This window comes from Pteronotus mesoamericanus, unplaced genomic scaffold (genome assembly GCF_021234165.1).
Source record: "Pteronotus mesoamericanus isolate MK-2021 breed Mesoamerican mustached bat unplaced genomic scaffold, CSHL_Meso_final scaffold_174, whole genome shotgun sequence".
Taxonomy (NCBI): domain Eukaryota; kingdom Metazoa; phylum Chordata; class Mammalia; order Chiroptera; family Mormoopidae; genus Pteronotus; species Pteronotus mesoamericanus.
The window spans coordinates 42,554,467-42,572,431 of record NW_026555309.1 but is presented as its reverse complement, the minus strand read 5'-3'; the positions used below and the strand labels follow the sequence as shown (position 1 = coordinate 42,572,431).

Here is a 17,965-nt window from a genome sequence, read left to right as displayed (position 1 = left end):
CACATCGAGCGCTGAGTGACACCTGTTACCTGGTCTGGCTGCCGTGCCTGGTACAGTGCATGGGGAAGCTTAGGTGTTGAGCAGATCACTGCTGGTGCACTTCAGGTGGGCAGAGCTTGTTTTTATTTTAGCAATAAAGGTGACGTCAGCTTTCTGAGTTGATGGAAATGTTTTGAATCCTGGACACCACCATAATTTAGTGACAAAGAGTTTGGAAGCCCAGCCTCTTGAACTCATATCCTGGTTCTGCCGCTCACTAGCTGTGTTACCTCGGGGGCGTTACTAACCTCCCCGTGCCTCAGCCTCCACGGTCTGCTAAGTTGGGGTGGTAACAGTGCCTACCTAATGGGACTATTACGAAATTAAATGAGTTAATACCAGTAGTGTGTTAGAGTAATTCGTACTCTGGTACATGCTAAGGTCTTTACAAGCGGTAGCGATTATTATTTTAAAAACATGTTTGTCATCTGTTATGTTTTCTCAGAGTATAGCTGTGCCATATATTTCTAAAAAATTTAAAAATAATATCTGATAATTAGTTCTAGATATGTATTAAATGATATTTTCATATTTTGTGCTCTCACTGAAGGTACTTAAAATTTTCTTTAGCTTTGTTTTTCAGTTTCATGAAACCAGCTTTTCATTTTTTTCGTAACGTATCCATGTTCTAGATAGGTAACACAACAAAACAACTGCCACGAAACCAAAATCACTTAAGTACACGTTATTATAGCAGCTGGAAAGGGACTCTGAATGCTTATTTGTGCCTAAATGCAGAATTGGAATTTACATTTGATGCTTCTCCTATGGAAGATATATATGTGTTAGTAGAAATTCACAACTAAATAACAATGTGAAATGAAGGCATAGAGACTCGTTCTGGAAAAGGTGCTATCTCTAATTATATTTGTTCAGTAAACTAATTTTGCATTATTTCCTTTGTTATTAAATGAGAGCTGTTCTGTTATGTTCTTGGATGCAAAACATATTTCAGTGAGTTCCACATGTTCATTTGAAATTTGTCAAGTGTTTTAAAATATAATTTATAACACTTCAAGAAAAGTATCACAGTGCATTAGGGAAGCATCATAAAATCTAAAGGTAGCCTTGTGAAATGTAGTTTTCAAATTAAGCCTATTTGGGAGTTCCTATCAATTTACCTTGGAACCTCAGTGAATAAAATACAGAAATTTTCTTTCAGTCTCCAGTATAAAAAATGTTTGCAGATTGTGTGGTTTAAGGTAGGAGATGGCCTATATGCCTAATTCTACTGTTTTTACTTCACTTTTTTCTTTTGTTTAATGGTCATGTGTTTATATTTTTCTATTATATACTTTCCTGATAACATAATGGGGTCTTTGATTATGTGGGTTATCAGCTTTGTCTCACTTTGTCACTTAGAAAAAGCCCTACATTAAAGTTGAATTGTAGTTAAGTGAAAATTGGAGTGTTTATCTTGTTTTAATTAATGCAATGAAACATTCTAAGTTATACTGAGATGTCCCCCACCCTTATAGGAAAATATATATCTTGATAGCTTTAAAAATTGTACATTTATTAGAAATATTTAAAAAAACTTATTTTCTGATGAATATGTGCTTATCAGTTTTAAATGTTACAAAATTTTAATAAGAAGGCAGAGTAGTAAGTGGAAGCTACACTAACCTCCTCCCAGGATAAATGTTACAAAATTTGGATAAATGTTAAAATGTTCCCATTTCTCCAAATTGCCATTTGTTATTTGATTGATAGAGAACAATATAGAGTTGGATTTCTTTAATATTTGGGTATGTTCTGAAATTAAACTATTTTCTGTCATTTGAAGATTTACTATTTCTTCTTACCATAATTTTGTAAGCATTTGGCATAAATTAACTTTTTCCCTGTTTTATTATATCTTTCTCATCTCATTGATTCCCAACAGTAGAACTTAATAGTTCCAAATAAATGTCTCCTACAGACTGCAGTAATTTAAAATGTTGGCTAAAACGGGGACTCTGTGACATAGGAGAATTTACCTTTTAGTTCTATTTATGCCAGTGATTCTGCTTTTTCATGAAGGTCACACTTATTCAGTGCAAAATAGTAGCACGATTACAATAAGCAACTCTATGATCTCCTTTTATTGTTAATGGCCTAATATTAAGATTTTTTTGAAAGTAGAAATATGCTGGTATCAAATTCTGGGTGAAAATGAAGGGGTGGTTTCAAAAATAAAATGAAAAGTGGGTTTTTTTTTAAACTTAAATCTTCACAAAATTGCCAGTCAGTACGTTATGAAACCAACAGCAGTTTGACATTTAGCATTTTTATATGGATATAAATTAGGGTTACTTTTCTTATTAGCCCTAACTTCCTTTAATTTTATGGAAAAGAAGCAGTCCCAAAGGTATTTTTATAATTTAATACACATTATTCTTGTGAGGCTGAGTAAAACTGTTCCATGAATCCAGCTCCTAGCAGCAGAACCTGTTCTGCTACTTCACTGTCTAGGGACTAACCAGGTGCAATTATAGCTGGTTTGAAAGTGCTAACCTTTCCCTACTTAATGCAGAGTGGTTCTTTAAAGACTCTTCAGCCCTGTGTTCAGTATTTGTTCTTCTGTCTAAAAAATATTTAAAAGCAGGGTTTGGGCCGTTTGTTTTGTTTTTTAAAACTAGTTTGGGAAAGTTCTTTTGCTACTTGTTCTCCTCACAAATTTATAAGAGCTCAAATTCTCCAGAAGAAAGGAGTTTTAGAAGGTTTCTTTGATTGAACAAGTACCAGAGGTCCCCAAAGGTATACAGTTGCCATAATTTTGACATTATACGTTTTCCTTATTCTGTGGGTTATCTGTGAAAACATTTGTTTTGGGTATCCTGTTTATATTTAACAATCACTTGCTTAAAATCGATCTTCTGTGTGTAGTCAGGAGCACAGACAGAGTCCATGTTAACCAGAATAGAGTTACTTTTGAGTAAAGGTATGAGTGTGAATGAGAAGTAGAGTTTAGGGACTGGGTATTGGTTAATCCCTCATTTTCAGATAACTTTTTAAAAGCTTGGCCATTTGTTCTCTACTGTTTGTTCAAGTGCAAGGGACGGGTGCCCTTTCTCTCTTCTCGTTCACGCACCACAACCCTCCTTTCTGTTAAACTAAATTGTTGACAGTGATTCTCCTTCAAAACTCTTCTTGTGTTTTTACACATATACCCGGCTGATACAGGTGGCATTTTTAATATCATCATGAATCACACTGTACATATCTTGTCCCTTTTCATGCATTTTGGAGAACTTTCCATATTTATGTATCAAATCTTTTACATCCCTTATGTAAATGTACCATGACCTATTTCCTTCCCTGTTGGTAGACTTGGGGGTTGCTCTCATCTTTCACTATTCTAGGCAGTCCTGCAAAATATAAATACGTATTTTGATCCATAGGTGTGACTGTTTTTCACAGGACACTTTATAAGAGCGTAACTGCTGCGTCAAGGAACATGTCTATTTAAAATATGGATAGATACTGCTAAATTAACCTCAAAGAGTCTGGGCCAGTTTGTACTTTGATGAGCAGTACAGTAGGGTGCATTTCCTCACGTCCTTGCCAGGGCGATCTCAGCCTTGTTCATGCTTTGCTCACCTGAAAGTTTTAAGTAGCGTATCTTTTTCATATGCATGCCCTTGTGTAATGGTCAAGTTAGCATGTTTTCATATATTTTTATTGGCTTTCTTTCATTTTTTTAAATTGCATATTGTACCCTTTGCCCGTATTTTTTTAGGTTTCTTAGTTCTTACTGCTTTCTAGTGACTGAATATTCTGGGTATGTTTTTTTTTTTTTTCTTTCTTTGTCATATCTGCTACAAATATTTCCTCCTAATCTGTTAAGTATTTTATAACTTCATTTAAAACTATTATGTAATCTTCTGTGACTTTGGGTTTTGTTGTCTTTTGTAGGAATGCCTTTTCTACCCTCCATGTTATAAATACATTATCATAAATACATTATCTTTCAATGTATTAAAACAGTATTTCATCAATGCTAAGAAATGCCACTCATTATACAACACCAGTATTTTACGTACTTAAGAAAAATTAATCTTGAGGAACAGAGTGCTTTCTAACCATTTCAAACTTTATTCTATAGCTACTTGAAGAGCTGTTTTAGACATTTATTCAGACCAATTTTTCAAAATGATAAAACATACAAAAAGGAAAGTATTTTATCAATTCTTCATCTTTGCATTAATAATCCTTGGTATCTGGGTGTTCCTCTGAATTTATCACTCATTTAAACACACCTTTCATTATTAAGCTCTGAGTATTCATAAACACTGCAGTGTATGTGAAACACCCATTATGGTACAGATACTATCTAGGTACCTCACGTCCGTTCTCATCTAACCCTGCAGCAGCTCTGGGGGGGTAACTGGTTTTCGCACAGTTTACAGTCGAGGAATCTGGGGCTTCGAGAAGTGAAGGTGCTTGTAATCACGGAGCAGTTACAGTGTAGGGGATCCCTGACTTCAGAGGCTGTGCCCTGGACACCCTCAGGGGCCCATGTCCAGGGTTTGGGCCCAAGACATTTGTGGAGACCAAAATAAATCAATAAATGCGTGGGAGAAGTTGGCCCTTACTAATATACATACAGTCATCCTAGAATGGACTATCTAGAACTTTTTAGAAGTATGTGATTAAATGTGTGATTTCATACCTTTTCAGAACCAGCATATGCTATGCTTTGCTTCCAAGTAAATGTTTACTTTTGTCCCTGTCTTACTGATAAGTTTGCTGGTATTTTTTGGCCCCTGTCAATTTTGATATTGAGAGTTTTAGAATCAATAGAATTTTTTACTGGGTCTTCACCTTAAGGTAGGAAGTAAACACAGTGATTCCAAGAACAGTGCATATTACTCTCTCCATTTGTGTGTTAAACCTGAACCAGAACAAGAGATCATAGCTGCACACTAGCCATGGGCAAACTTACCTACATCAGAATCCTAGTCAGTATTAACAGCTGCCCACCTTGAACCTTTAAAGTCTGAAACTACGTGTACAGTAAGAATGACTGTGTTTTTATTATGACCCAAAGGAAGTCAAACTGAACAAACAGTTGGCACTATTTGCTTATGTACAGAAAATGACTGTGCAGTCAGGCAGCTCAGACAGGGCGGACAGAGGACCACCGAGCGCGGCCGGCCAACAAAGCGGGCCAGCGCGCTCAGGATCGCAACGTGGCCGTGCCCCACGGGGGTGTAGCGGAGGCTGGAGAGGCTGCCCCGGAGCACAGGCCTGTCCTCGCGCCGTGTCGGGCCGCCAGGGGTCGGCGTGCAGGGCTTGTGAGTGCGCAGCAATGGTCAGGAAAGCTGGCAGATCTGTGTTACTTGTGTCTTGGCCTTGCCGGGTCACTGTTTATAAAACACTGACATTTATAGTAAATATCTTGTTTTAAATACAGGCTGACCCTATTAAGTAGCGTGCCCTTGTGCTGCGCTCCGTGAATGACGCCCCCACGCGTAAGCTGGCACGTGACCTGCGAGGCGCAGCGCCGGCGGAGTGCTGGAAGGGGTTAAAGGGAAAAGCGGGGGGAGAATCACATTCTCGGGAGCAGGTGACCGCACAGTGGACCGGCCCTGAGAGAAGAAAGGGTATCTCTGTCTTTCCGTGTGACCTTTGGCTCATTCCTGAAGCTTGCCGGCCTCATTCATGTTCCTTGTACATAAAGGAGAACATTGTAGTCTTGAAAGCCCCTTTACCTCCGCGACCCCATCCAGAGGCCTGGCAGCTCGTTGTGTGCTCGTGTTCATTTGTGGGCGGCAGCAGAGCGCAGTATTTAGCAGAGTGAGTTCAGGTTGGACTCCTCGGGCTCATCCGTAAGATGGGCTTTCTAGCTGCTCAGTTGTAACGAGGATCCGCTGAGATAACCCGGATGGCGCTTGGCACGCCGCCTGGCGCTTGCTGAGCGCTCCGGAGAGGCCCCGTTCTCCCGGCTGCATTCCGAGGGCAAGTCTTACCACCGGGACAGCTCTGTGAGCTTGAGCTGAAAGCTGCCCGGAGCAGGGGGCGAGGTTCTGGCCTCCAGCCCCGCCGGTGGGCTGTGGGCCTTCAGGAGGAAGAGCCGTGGCTGACAAAATGCGGGGAAGCTGGGCTGAGACCTCTGCATGGACAAAAGGAGACCCCGAAGGAGGTGCAGCCTCAGGAAGGGGAGCGGGGCTGTACGCAGGAGCTGCCGGGGGCGAGGGGTGGGCTCGGCAGCTCCCCGAGAACGAGCTGAGGCGCGCGCTGCAGTCTCCCGCACTGTGGCGTCCACGTCTGACTTAATATTACTGCGAGCTGCCCTGGCCGGGCGGCTTGGTTGGCTGGGTGTTGTCCTGCACACAGGAAGTTGCGGGTTTGATCCCTGGTCGGGGCACACGCCTTGGGGGCGGGCTCGACCCAGGTTGGGTTGCGCACGGGAGGCGAGCAGGCAACGGTTCTCTCTAACGTCCGTGTTTCTCCCCCTTCCTTTCTCTCTCAAGTCGATAAACGTCCTCGGGTAAGGATTAAAAAAAAATTATTGCGAGCACTTCCTTAATGTGCCCACACAAGAAACATCCCCTGAGAAAGAGTCCAGGTGACGCTGCGGTGTCTCTGTTGGCGCCCAGGCCTAACCTGGCTGGCGCCCAGACCCCAGCGTCCAATGCGGCACGAGAAGGGGCTCGCGGGCGGCAGGGAGCCGCTCGGAAGGTCCCGCCCTCTGGGGTCTCCGTTCAGGAGGAATCGTACTCGTGTATCAGACCCACTTGAAGACAAGTTTTGAAATGTCATTTTGGAATAAGCTAGAAAGTAAGTCTTGACTCCAGATAGAAAGTAGCTTAATATTTTGTTTTAAATTGAGCTACATTTGAAGCTATTAATAAGTATTTGTGAACTACACTGTCTCCTACATTGGTCGTATTTTGACTTTCCACAGTTATCTAAGGCTTATTTCGTAACCTTGACATTTAGTCACACAAAGGTTACAGTCCATGTTAGAAAATGTGTGTAATAAAACAATTGGACAAAATGTTCCCTTCTCTTTGTATGTAATAACAGAAAAACAGTTTGTTGCTTATGATAGAATATATAATATAGAACTTAAATTTAGTATTTCTTGAGACCTTTGCTTTAATCTATTAGAATCTAACACAGATTTTGTATTTCACTAGATCGTAAATTCAGTTTTCTTATTAAGAAAGGCTGACATTTTATATACTTGCATCTAAATCTTTAAGTCCCAGTGGTTAGCATTATAGATTGATTTCCTTTTAAGAAGAGTCACATATTTAACATACTTTTGATTTCACATTTTTGTTTCTAAAAAACAGTACCTGTGTCAGTGTTCCCCCAGTGTAGTGTGAATGTGCACAACAGGACGTTGACAGGGATGCCTCTTACAGCAGTGTGTGAAACAACAGAGGGAAAAAGTAACTTCATGACCCTAGCTCTAGAGTATCCAGCAAAATCCAGTCCATGGCTTTTGAACTGAGAATGGTTTTGATATGTATGTGGTGAAGGATTGACTTAGCACGTCTGGCTTATTCAAATCCTGCACATTCCAAAGATAAGCCTGGCCCTTGACCAGCTCCTGAGAGATAACCTCAGACTCTCGGAATATTCTGCCTCATATGCGGGCCTTTGTTGACGCAGGCCTTGAGCAACACCCGACAGCTAGGCTAACACCGATGTGGGCTGGGGCCTGGCACCAGCCGCGCCAGCTGATCCCTGAGGAGCTGACAACTGAATAAGGTGGGCTCTGTGGGTGTTCCGGGCCTGTGTCCCCCAGCGAAAACGCTGGACACGGAGTCTCAGGTGAGTCTCCCCGGTCGGCAGCGCTCCATGTGTGTCACCGCGCATCGTGGTGGAAGAATCCAGTGCTGCCCGTGCCCCTCCCAGAGAGGACAACTGGAAGCTCGCCTCTGGCCTCCCGGACTGCTCCTCCCCTGTGTGCCTTTCACGTTGTGGATTTCAAGCCGTACTTGTTTTTGCTGTAATAAAGTATAGCTGTCAGCATAACCACTTTTCTGAGTTCTGTGAGTCACTGAACTACAGGGTTGTCTTCGGGACCCCAAAACAACATGTTTACAGGGTTATTTTTCAAAATATAAGTGTTCTGTGAAGCCTAAATTATTTTCTGACTCTACAGAAAACATTGGTCAGCTAGTGCAGAAATGTCGCAAATAAATCACCTGTGTAATTTTACACGTTGAAATCCTAACAGTTAAATTGATGACTATCAATATAAATACATCTGAAACTATTTCAAATGAAAACAGGAACAGAAGGATAATACATTACAGTACTATTTATGTTGTGTGTAAATGTATGTAAATCAAAAAGACCCCACCAGGAGGATCGCCACAAACTTCAGAACAGCGGTGAACTCGGGGCGGGGGGTGGACGGGATGGAGAGCAAGACTACCGCATCATTCTTAAGCGATTCGGGGGCCCGGCGGGGGTGGGGCAGACCTTGTAAAAATAAATGAAAACGTGGTTTTACTTTGCTAATATTTTTCATTTATTTCCTTAAATCAGCTTAGTTCAGAATTATAAAATGATTGTGCTAAAGACTTCAGCTGCCTCAAACTCCTCATGTTCTAAGAAAACAGTCTCTGTAGGTGAATTCTCGTTGATTTAGAGAGGCCATTGTATAGGAAGGATATTAGTGCTGGCAGGTTTAGTTACATCTCTAAACATAAAGATGCAAAAGCTATGCTTACGACGTCAAATTCTCTTTCAGTTTTGTGCTTCTATAAATTGAAGACCATTGAGAGATTAGGAAGAAGAAACTTTATGAGAATTCATACAACTGTCTCTTCTACAAATAATAAGGCCCTGCCTTCCCAGAGGTCCCCTTCCTTCCTGCGGGGGCACTCACAGAACGGTGGGTTTGCAGGGGAGCAGTATGCTTAATTCGGTTTTTGTTTTTTATTTCCTCTTCATAGCAGTCATAAAGATCATACCAAGTTTAGTGCCTATTGATAGCTAGGAGATTTTAAAGGTATTAAAATTTAAGGACTACTAAGATCTTAAGACATCAATTAACAGTTTTTTAAATGATTTGTAAACAAGGTAAAGGGATACTACTATTAACCACACTGAATTAAGTTTTCTAGTATATAAAATTTAATGACACCTTTCCTACCTACATTCTGGGAGTCACAGAGAGTCAAATGAGATAATAAACTTAACCCCCCCCCAAAAAAAAGTCTATCCATGTTAAAGTACTATGTAAATGAGCTTCATTAAAAGTATCACTACTGCCGCAACTGCAATGCCGCTCACGTGGGCTAAACATAATTGTGAAGAGGGGAAAAAATCTCATACTCTGGTTTCCTGAGACCACAGGTGAGTTGCATCAGTTATAAAGAAAGAAAAGTACCATTTGTCTAGTATTTTCTCTGTAGTCCATATCAGGTTATATGAAACATTTATAGAGCACCTACTATGTGTTAGGTGGAGGGAAGCTAAGTACTTTATTAATTGTGCTCACATTTGCCTGACAAGGTATTACCCTTGCTTCTCTATGGAAAGTGAGGCTCAGATAAATTAACTTAAAATCTGATAGATGCAGAGCTAGCATTTGAACCTATTATGTCATTATTTCTCACTTCAAAACAGATGCTTCACAAAATGACTGACAATACAAGAAAGCTAGGATCCGAGTGTCAAAAAGTCTGGTGAAGAGAAATAAGAATATAGGAGATAAGTGAAAGAAGACAGTGGTGTGAAAGGAACCAGCCCGGAGAGGCTTCCTGAACCAGGCGGGACCCGGAGAAGAGCTAGGGCCTGGCGCGCCAGCCGGGCATGGCCAGGGAGGGGAGCGGGCCCCACGGCTGCCTCCGGCTCTGCGGAGCAGAGCGCTCGCTGGCGCCGCTGGCGGCCCCTGGGTCCCAGGGCAGGCTGCGTGAGCGGGGCGTTGTGGGGGCACCTGGGGCTGATGGAGGAGTCGACTTCTTCCCGAACTCAAGAACAGGGCCAAAATCCGTACTCTGATACAAACACGCCACATCGGAGAGCTATTTAAATGTTTTGTGGATGGCAACTGATTTTTTTTAAATCCCCTTAAAAGGAGGCATCAAAGTGGAGTGACGGGCTGGTGTTTGGAAACCCTAGGGTAGGGTTCTGTGGGTCTGGGTTCTGGAACCGTCCATTTGCATGATTCACTGATTGTATGCATTTATGTGAATATATCGGGCCTCCGTCACCACATTCCTCCTGCCTTTAGGGTTGTGAGTGTAAAGTGATCGATATAAAAATACTTTGGAAAAGATCAAGACTGGTGCAAATGACAAGTGTCGTTTTAAAGCAGCAGTGACACCAACCCCAGAAATGTGTAAGAGGGGGTTCACCCTGACACGCTCTAGTAGGGTTTGAAAGGCTTCGCCCAAACTTTAAAAGGCTTATAAAATGGGCATTTATATATATATATTTTTTATTTCTGTTGGCAATGACTTTGAAGAACTAAGCCCTGTCCTTGTAGCCAGGCTTTCCCAGTGAAAGCGGTGACCGGAGCCAAGGGAAGCTTCGTTTTGGGCTTAAGGCACTGTGAGTGCTGTAACAGTTGAATTTTCATCTTTTTAACAAAAGTAAGGACGGTGAATCCCCTACATGCACGTCCTCTGCTGGCTTCCAGAGGCAGGAGGGCATGCGAGCTACCAGGGAAGTTGTCCCGCACCGTCAGCAGGTTCCCACCCTGCGCGCAGCAGTTGACCCGCGCAGCAGTTTTTGTGACATTTTAACCCACACTCACCAGCCAGCTTTGTCCGACCCAGTTTCTTAGAGTTGATGTTGTTAGACCAGCACACAGGCTGTGTGCGACCTAAACTCCTGTTGGGATGCAGTCCCTCTGGAGAACGAGGCAAAAACAAGACACTCTGTTGCTCAGTCTGAAGATAAGGCTCAAACTTCTCGTCTTAGCACAAGTACTTCATTGCTTAGATCGGTGGTTTTAAAATAACATTTTTAAACCTTTGAGTAAAGCCCAGGGTTAAGGCACACGGGAGCACACCTGCGAGCCACTTCCCCAGTTTCCTCTGGGAGAATGTGAGCCTGCCTTCTCTGCTCTCCTGGTCTTCGGCCGCCAGCCTCAGAGACCTCTCCAGCCTGGTCATCTAGTCGTTCCTAACTGCGTCTCGTTCTCCAGAAAGCTCTCTTCTGCAGGCCTGTGCCTTTACTGCCCTTCTGTTGGGAACGCTCCACTGTCCTCTTGACCCTTTATTTCAATGGCGTTTAATTTTCCTTGATAGGATCTTTTCCTAGAAATCTTCCTAATACCTGTGTCTGGGCTTCCGAAGCATTCATTTCAGTCCTCTGTTGTAGAAGTTACTACATTCTGATAGTAAGTTATTTGACTCTCCCACACTGCGATTGTGTTCTTTTTGAGGGCAGGAACATATTTAATAATCTTGCTCCAGTTTGAGGCATATAGTAATAAAATGTTTTTTAAAATATACATTTATTTTTAGAGGGGGGAAGAGAAACATCAGTTAATTGCCTCCCATGTGCCCTAACAGAGGACCAAACCTGCAACCCAGGCATGTGCCCTGACCAGGGATTGAACCAGCGGCCTTCTGCCTTGCCGAACAACGCCCAGCCCACCGAGCAACACGAGTCAGGGAGATACAAATAATGTTGGACGGCTGGGTGGACAGACGACAGAACGAGGGATAGAAAGAAGGAACTGACCAAAGGACCATGTGAATGAGGTGCCCCAATACTTTGAACCAGGACAGAGGGTAGAAGGAACTGACAAGAGAATTCCCTTCATGTGACGGCTGGTTTGGAAAGTGCTGCGGGTCCAGAGCGACCTGACACCGTTTCCCAGAACGCAGTCGTCACTGAGCCGGCCTGGGGAGCCGTCCAACGTGCGTCACGCCTTCTCAGATCTGGTGCCGTGTATTTATAGCTGATGCTGGGGGCGTTTCACTTGTTAAACAGCAAAGGAAAAATGGTGGCATGATGGCCAAACAAAAGGCTAATGGAAATGGTTTTAATAATTAATTTTTTTAAAGGCTTACAAATGACAGTCCGGCTGAGAAGCTACAGAAGAAGCATTTAAGGTGAAATTTCAGCAAAAGGATGCTGCTCTTTGGATTGTATTTCCAGAGTTAAATAGGGGTAATTTAAAAATTGGAAGGAAGGAGGCCAGTGATAATTTTATTTGCTTGCATTTTTTTCCTCTTTAAATAGCAAACCATTTCTTGAAAGAAAGATTTTTTTACATTTAAGAGCTACGAGATGGTGAGAGTTAATAAAACGTGGAGTGGAATGAATTGGAAGCTGTATGGCATAATACAGATTTTATTGTATAACACAGTTTTCAAAATCATTCTTCAATAGTATTTTAGCTTCTTTTGTCCTTTACCCTGCTTGGTATATTACTTCTCCCAGATAATTATCACAAAGCAAAAAGTTCTGTGGAGGTGTTTACTTGAATTTTCCTCTTCCATATGTAATTCTATTAATGGATCTCAATGAACTCTTAATAAATGGTTAACGAAATTATTTTCATAAATGTAGCAATTCCTGTATGTGAGAGAGAGAGAGAATGGAACTTGCATTTATTGAGCACCTACCATGCTCAGAAAACTAGTAGGCACTTTTTCACGAGGTATCTCAGGAAATCTCCACAATTGCCCTAAAAGGCATTTCCTATTTTCCAGGTAAACACACGGGCCTGGCTGTGTTCCCGCCCACACAGCCTGTGTCACAGGTGGGGTTAGACCGGGCCCAGCTGACTTAAGTCTGTAGTTTCCACTTTGCGATCCCGTGACCTTGCAGCAGGAAACCTTGTTATCAAAGGCAAATACAAGAGACAAAGAGAAATGCCCCTGAGATGTTCGTTTCCTAGCTCCTCCAGTCTTTTGCCTTTTGAGAAGATGAGCAAACCCGGCTTCCCCGCTTTCACTATTCTACTCAGCGCCCAGACTGGTGACGTGAAAAGATGGTCATTTACATTTAAGTAGTAATTAGAGGGTTACCCTCTTTTACAAAGGATAAAAATGAAAAACCAGATCGGTTTGTGACTTACCCAAAGTCGCATAGCTAGTTAGTAGCAGAGGAATTTTAACTAAATCCAGCATTCCTGATTTCAGATCCTCTCCACTACTTCCTCAAGTGAGAACACGTGTGCTGTTTCTCTAGCGATGATGAGGATGTTCCTCTCCAGGGTTTCATCTGTTTCTTCTCTTCCCTTAAAAAAAGCTTACCCCTCCCAGGCATGAAATTTATCTGGCATCTTTCACAAGTCTCTCCGTGCCCTGTGGTAATGATCTAGATGCGCAGGTACCACTCGGCAGTGAAACATGAACCATTCCACAAATGGATGTAGGGGAACACGCGCAGATGGTTGAACCATTATTGATTCCGAGTGATATAAAGGCAGTCCTCAGCACAGTAGAGAAAGTAGATGGTAAATTTCATATGTTAGTAGTATTAAACGCTGAAAAACAAGTGAATTATGATCTAAATAAATTTCTAAAATCCATTGGAAGTGGTTAGCATCAGATTAGACACAAAGAGAATGAATAAGAAGCTTAGAAGAAATTATACAAAATGAAGAATGGAAAGAAAAATATGGGAGGTGGGGAAGAAACAGGAGTGAGAATTTTAAAGAATTCAATGTGTCACTGGAGTCCCAGAAAAGAAGAGAATTGGAGTTCATTTTGTATTTTCTAGAAATGGTGAAAGGCATTAGTTCACAGATTTAAGAGACTACACAAATTTCAAGGAAGAGAAAAAGGAATGCACAATGTAGTGAAATTGTAGAAAACTAAAGATAATTAGAAAAACTTAAAGACATATAATACAGGAGGAAAGAGAAATAGATTTCTCAGTAGCATTAAGAGAAATGAAAAGACAGTGATTAGATGAGCTAGAAGAAAGTAATTGTCAAACTAGAATTCAACACTTAAAATATCCTTAAAAAAGGAAGGAGAATGATATTTCCAGATGATCAAATCAGAGAATGTATCACCAATAAACCTGCACAAGGAGAATAAATTCTAATGATAATCTTCAAGCTGATAGAAGGTTGGCAATGCCAGAATAAATGACAAAGAAAGTGATATCTTGAGGAATAAAAATATTTAGAACTAAAATGCACAACACTAGGATATAAACAAGGAAGCAGGTAAATGCAGTTAAAGTTCTAAGGTCCTTACATTGGGTGAGAAGAACATAAAGGTACCAATTTCACATTAGACTAATAAGTCAACAATACATGTTTTAATTCATATGACCACTAAAAGGATAAAAATGTGTTCCTTCTGATTAATAGTGAACCCAAAGTGGAATGATTAAAAAGGACATAAGCAGGACAAATAAACAGTTAATAAAATTAGATTTAAATCTAAATATTTCATTAACATCAAATGTAAATAGAATAAGTACTCCAGTTAAAAGACAAGGATTGTGAGACTGACTTTTTAATTGTTTTTTATTGTTCACTTACAGTTGTCCCCATTTCTCCCCATTACTCTCCCCTGCTCCAATTGCATGCTATTTACAAGAGTCATCTAAAGCATATGAATACCAATAATTTGAAAGTAATGGAATTAAGTTATATCATAGTATTATCACGTAAAATAGAATTTAAGGCACAAACCATTACGAAGAATAATGATCACTTTATAATGATCCAAACCACCAGCAGAATGTACTAATTCTAGAGTTTTATCTACTCATAATATGACTTCAAAACATGAAGCAAAAACTGGTATCTACAAGGACAACTATATAAAGCCACAATTATAACGAGAGGTTTTAACACATTAAAATCCCATAGGAAATGCTTACCCACCAGGGGGTGAAAGCCAGTCCAAAAATATTTGCCCACCCTCAAGTGATGGGTTCTACATGACCTCCGAGCAAAATAATGCCCTGATCCCTCTCAGCTGTGACCAGCTCAGTAGACCACCCTTGGACGGATTGTGTTCCTTCCCTGTGTTATCTTTCTAGGCCGCATTGTTTTTCCTTGAGGTAAGATCCCATAATAAACTTGTATGCAACTACTTCTCTCGATCTGCTACTTTGGGAACCCAGGCCAAGACATTTGGTATCACCAGCAGCCCTACAGACAGACTTTCCACATGGATCCTGGTTTTGAGCCAATCAGATAGTGAGGGCCCCCATTAATGTTGGAAAGGGGTGACGTTTGCCCCTGGCATGTGGTAGCATCGCAACTGCTGAGATTTCCACCAGTGGTGAATTCGTGAATGGGGATGAGGGAGGTGAAAGGTGAAGCGCTGGTTTATGTGCTACTGGTAACACCAAAAGTGTGATCAGTGTCAATTACAGGGAATATAGAACTTGTTAACTTTGATTACTGGTCTTCAGAAGTCTCGTAAAAGGAAAAGAAGATGGCAGGTGTGGTTAGGCAACTGCCACCCCCCAGGAATGCTGCGAAAGTCAGAGTGCCCCCACAGCAACACAGAGGCACCCCCTTTCCATGGCCGTGGGAGGGCAGCTGAGATTCAGCCCCAGAGTCAACTGTGACTGGGGTGCAGTTTTCAAGGAGAACAAATACAGCCTCCGATGTCAACGTCAGGGCTCAGGTAAGGAACGAGTAGACTCTGAGACATAGGATAGGGATATTTGACCAGACAACCCTGAGAACCTTGTAATCCGGATTGCTCTGAGCACCAGGACAAGCAGCCGCCTCCTCCCCCATGCCAGAGGAGAGCAGTCTGCCTTGACTGCAGACGCCAAAAGGACGTCACCAGAAGCAGGAGCCCCACAAGGTGATGTTTGTCCTGTGGGCTGCCTCTACCTCCCTTATTTCCACCAGGCCAACAGAGTCAGATCAAGCACAGCCCACGCTGGTCAATCAGAGCCCTTCCCCAGGAAGAAATGTTGTATACACCCAAAGAATTGCAAGATTTGGCTAATATGCACTAACAGGAACAAGGAGGCTCATGCTGGCATGGATCTTAAGGACAGCTGAGGAATATGACCTCGATTTGTTCACCTGTCAAATCTGATTAGCAGTGCCTTCTGACCTACTTCATGTGGTTATTGGAGTAAATGAAATTAATATTAATAGGGAACTCGCTGTGAGGCACTGTATTGGACACTTCACCTAAATTAGGATCAAATCGGGTAAGTGTAAACTTCTAAAAATTACAATCTTGTTTAGAACATTTTAAAATTATTTTAATAGTGTGCCCTTGGAAAACTTAGTTCTAAGATTTGTGAAACCCTAAAGAGTAACAGTTGGAAGAAGAAAGAAAGGAAGCTGACATTTTGAATCACCAACGTGCTCGATAGAATATGGCTTTGAGTAACTTGTTATCCTGTCTAGGGGTGGGTGGACCACCTGAGCTGTCTTTCAAAGGAGGCATTCACCGGTCTTGGGAAGAACTCGTCAGCAGCAAGTCCCACGCAGAAGCTCCAGGTGAGCAGTTCAGTGTTGAACTGCGCGCTGTGAGTTCCTGGGTTGGTGCATTGGGTTGCGGTGGCTATAGGCGTAGCCTCTGCACCCGGAGGGTCTGGGTTTCCATTCCAGCTCTGGCCTTTGATTTACTGGGCGATGCTGGACCAGTTACTTAACATCGGAGCTTCAGAGTCTGTTGGAATTCAGTGTTTTAACGTATAAGACGAGAGGAATGGTGGCAAGCGTTACAAAGTAGTGACATGGTGCTGGAGTGTCTGCTTGCCTTGTAGAGCTGTGAACACAGTGCACAGTGTCTAGATGCAAACAGAGTATATGAAATGCCCTGATGCCTGGGGGGTGCAAGGAACACGACTGGCTGTGTGTTGAAAATGGTGGAAGCTCAGTAGCAGGTACGTGGAGATTTGTTATACTGAGTCCCCGACCTCTGGACATTTGAAATGCTCCTAATTTTAAAAAGCTTTTTCAAAGTGTTAGACTAGGGAATCCAATCATTTCCTAACTATATGCTGTCCCTTCAGTTCACCTCTGTACTTGACCATTTGAAGACCTCTGGAAGGTCTGGAAGGTCAAGAACTGATGTAATTATGCAAAGTAATGCTCATTTCCTGTTCACATTTTTAGATAGCATTGGCTTTATAAAATATTTGAACTAAGTCATACTTAGAAGTAATTTTGCCCAGCTCTCTAGTCTCTAGCTGTGGCTGGCTGTTGGTTCTCCCCTCAAAGTCCTTTCCTTTTTCTTAGGCCTAGAACACCCCAACCGAAGACCAAATTTCCCAGGCTCCCTTGTAGCCAGGGAGGGCCAGGTAACCGATCGCACATAAACAGAAGGACAGGCGCGTCTTCCTGTGGTCCGCACCTGGGCGGGCTGCGCCCGTCTTCAACCGCGCGGATCAGGCAGCGCCCTAAGGAATATCAGAAGAACGAAACAGGAGGACCTATGCCCCGGAAAGACCTGTAACAGATTTACCCCACTAACTAGGTCAGTTAGACTGTTACTGAAGAGACGAGTAAATTTCCATTTTCTTGAACCTGCCTTTTGGTAGGAAAGCTTTTGGTGTTTCTTTGTTACAGTAGCCTAGCCTTTACTCTAACCAATACATGAGATAAAGAGTTTGAATCCTAGGTAGGAGAAATGACTTCCTGTTAATATAAGCAACACAGAACTCAAACCAGTGTCTTCTGACATCCATTTTGGTGTATTTCTCCCCTTGCTTAATTCATAAGTAGTGTAATCTGTCCCAGAGTAATCTCGTTCAAACTAGGTTTTTCTACACTTGTTTCTCTTTGATAAAGGGCCCAAGTCACCATTTCTTTGGCCAAAGAGACTCATCTCTGTCCTGAAGTTCAGTTTAGACCATGAAATTAGCTATTCTGTGCCTCGGTCTGAATGTTTGTGTTCCCCGAACCCCCACTGAGATTTTTTTGTTGTTGAAATCCTAACCTACAATGTGATATTAGGTGGTAGTGCCTGTGTCAGATGATTAGGTCATGTGGGCAAAGCCCGCACGAATGGGACTAGTACCTGAATAAAGGAGGCCCCGAGAGCTTGCTTGCCCCTCCACCAGGAGG

The 17,965-nt window shown here is 42.2% G+C and overlaps 1 protein-coding gene across 1 annotated transcript in view; it reads left to right on the top strand.

The window, feature by feature from the left end:
* Positions 1-12,940, top strand: part of LOC129084341 (serine/arginine repetitive matrix protein 1-like) — a 35,435-nt gene extending 22,495 nt beyond the window's left edge. The window contains exon 4 of the transcript XR_008530586.1: positions 11,514-12,940. The gene's annotated coding sequence lies outside the window, so the exon portion shown is untranslated. The remainder of the gene's footprint in view (positions 1-11,513) is intronic.
* The last annotated feature ends 5,025 nt before the right edge of the window (positions 12,941-17,965 follow it).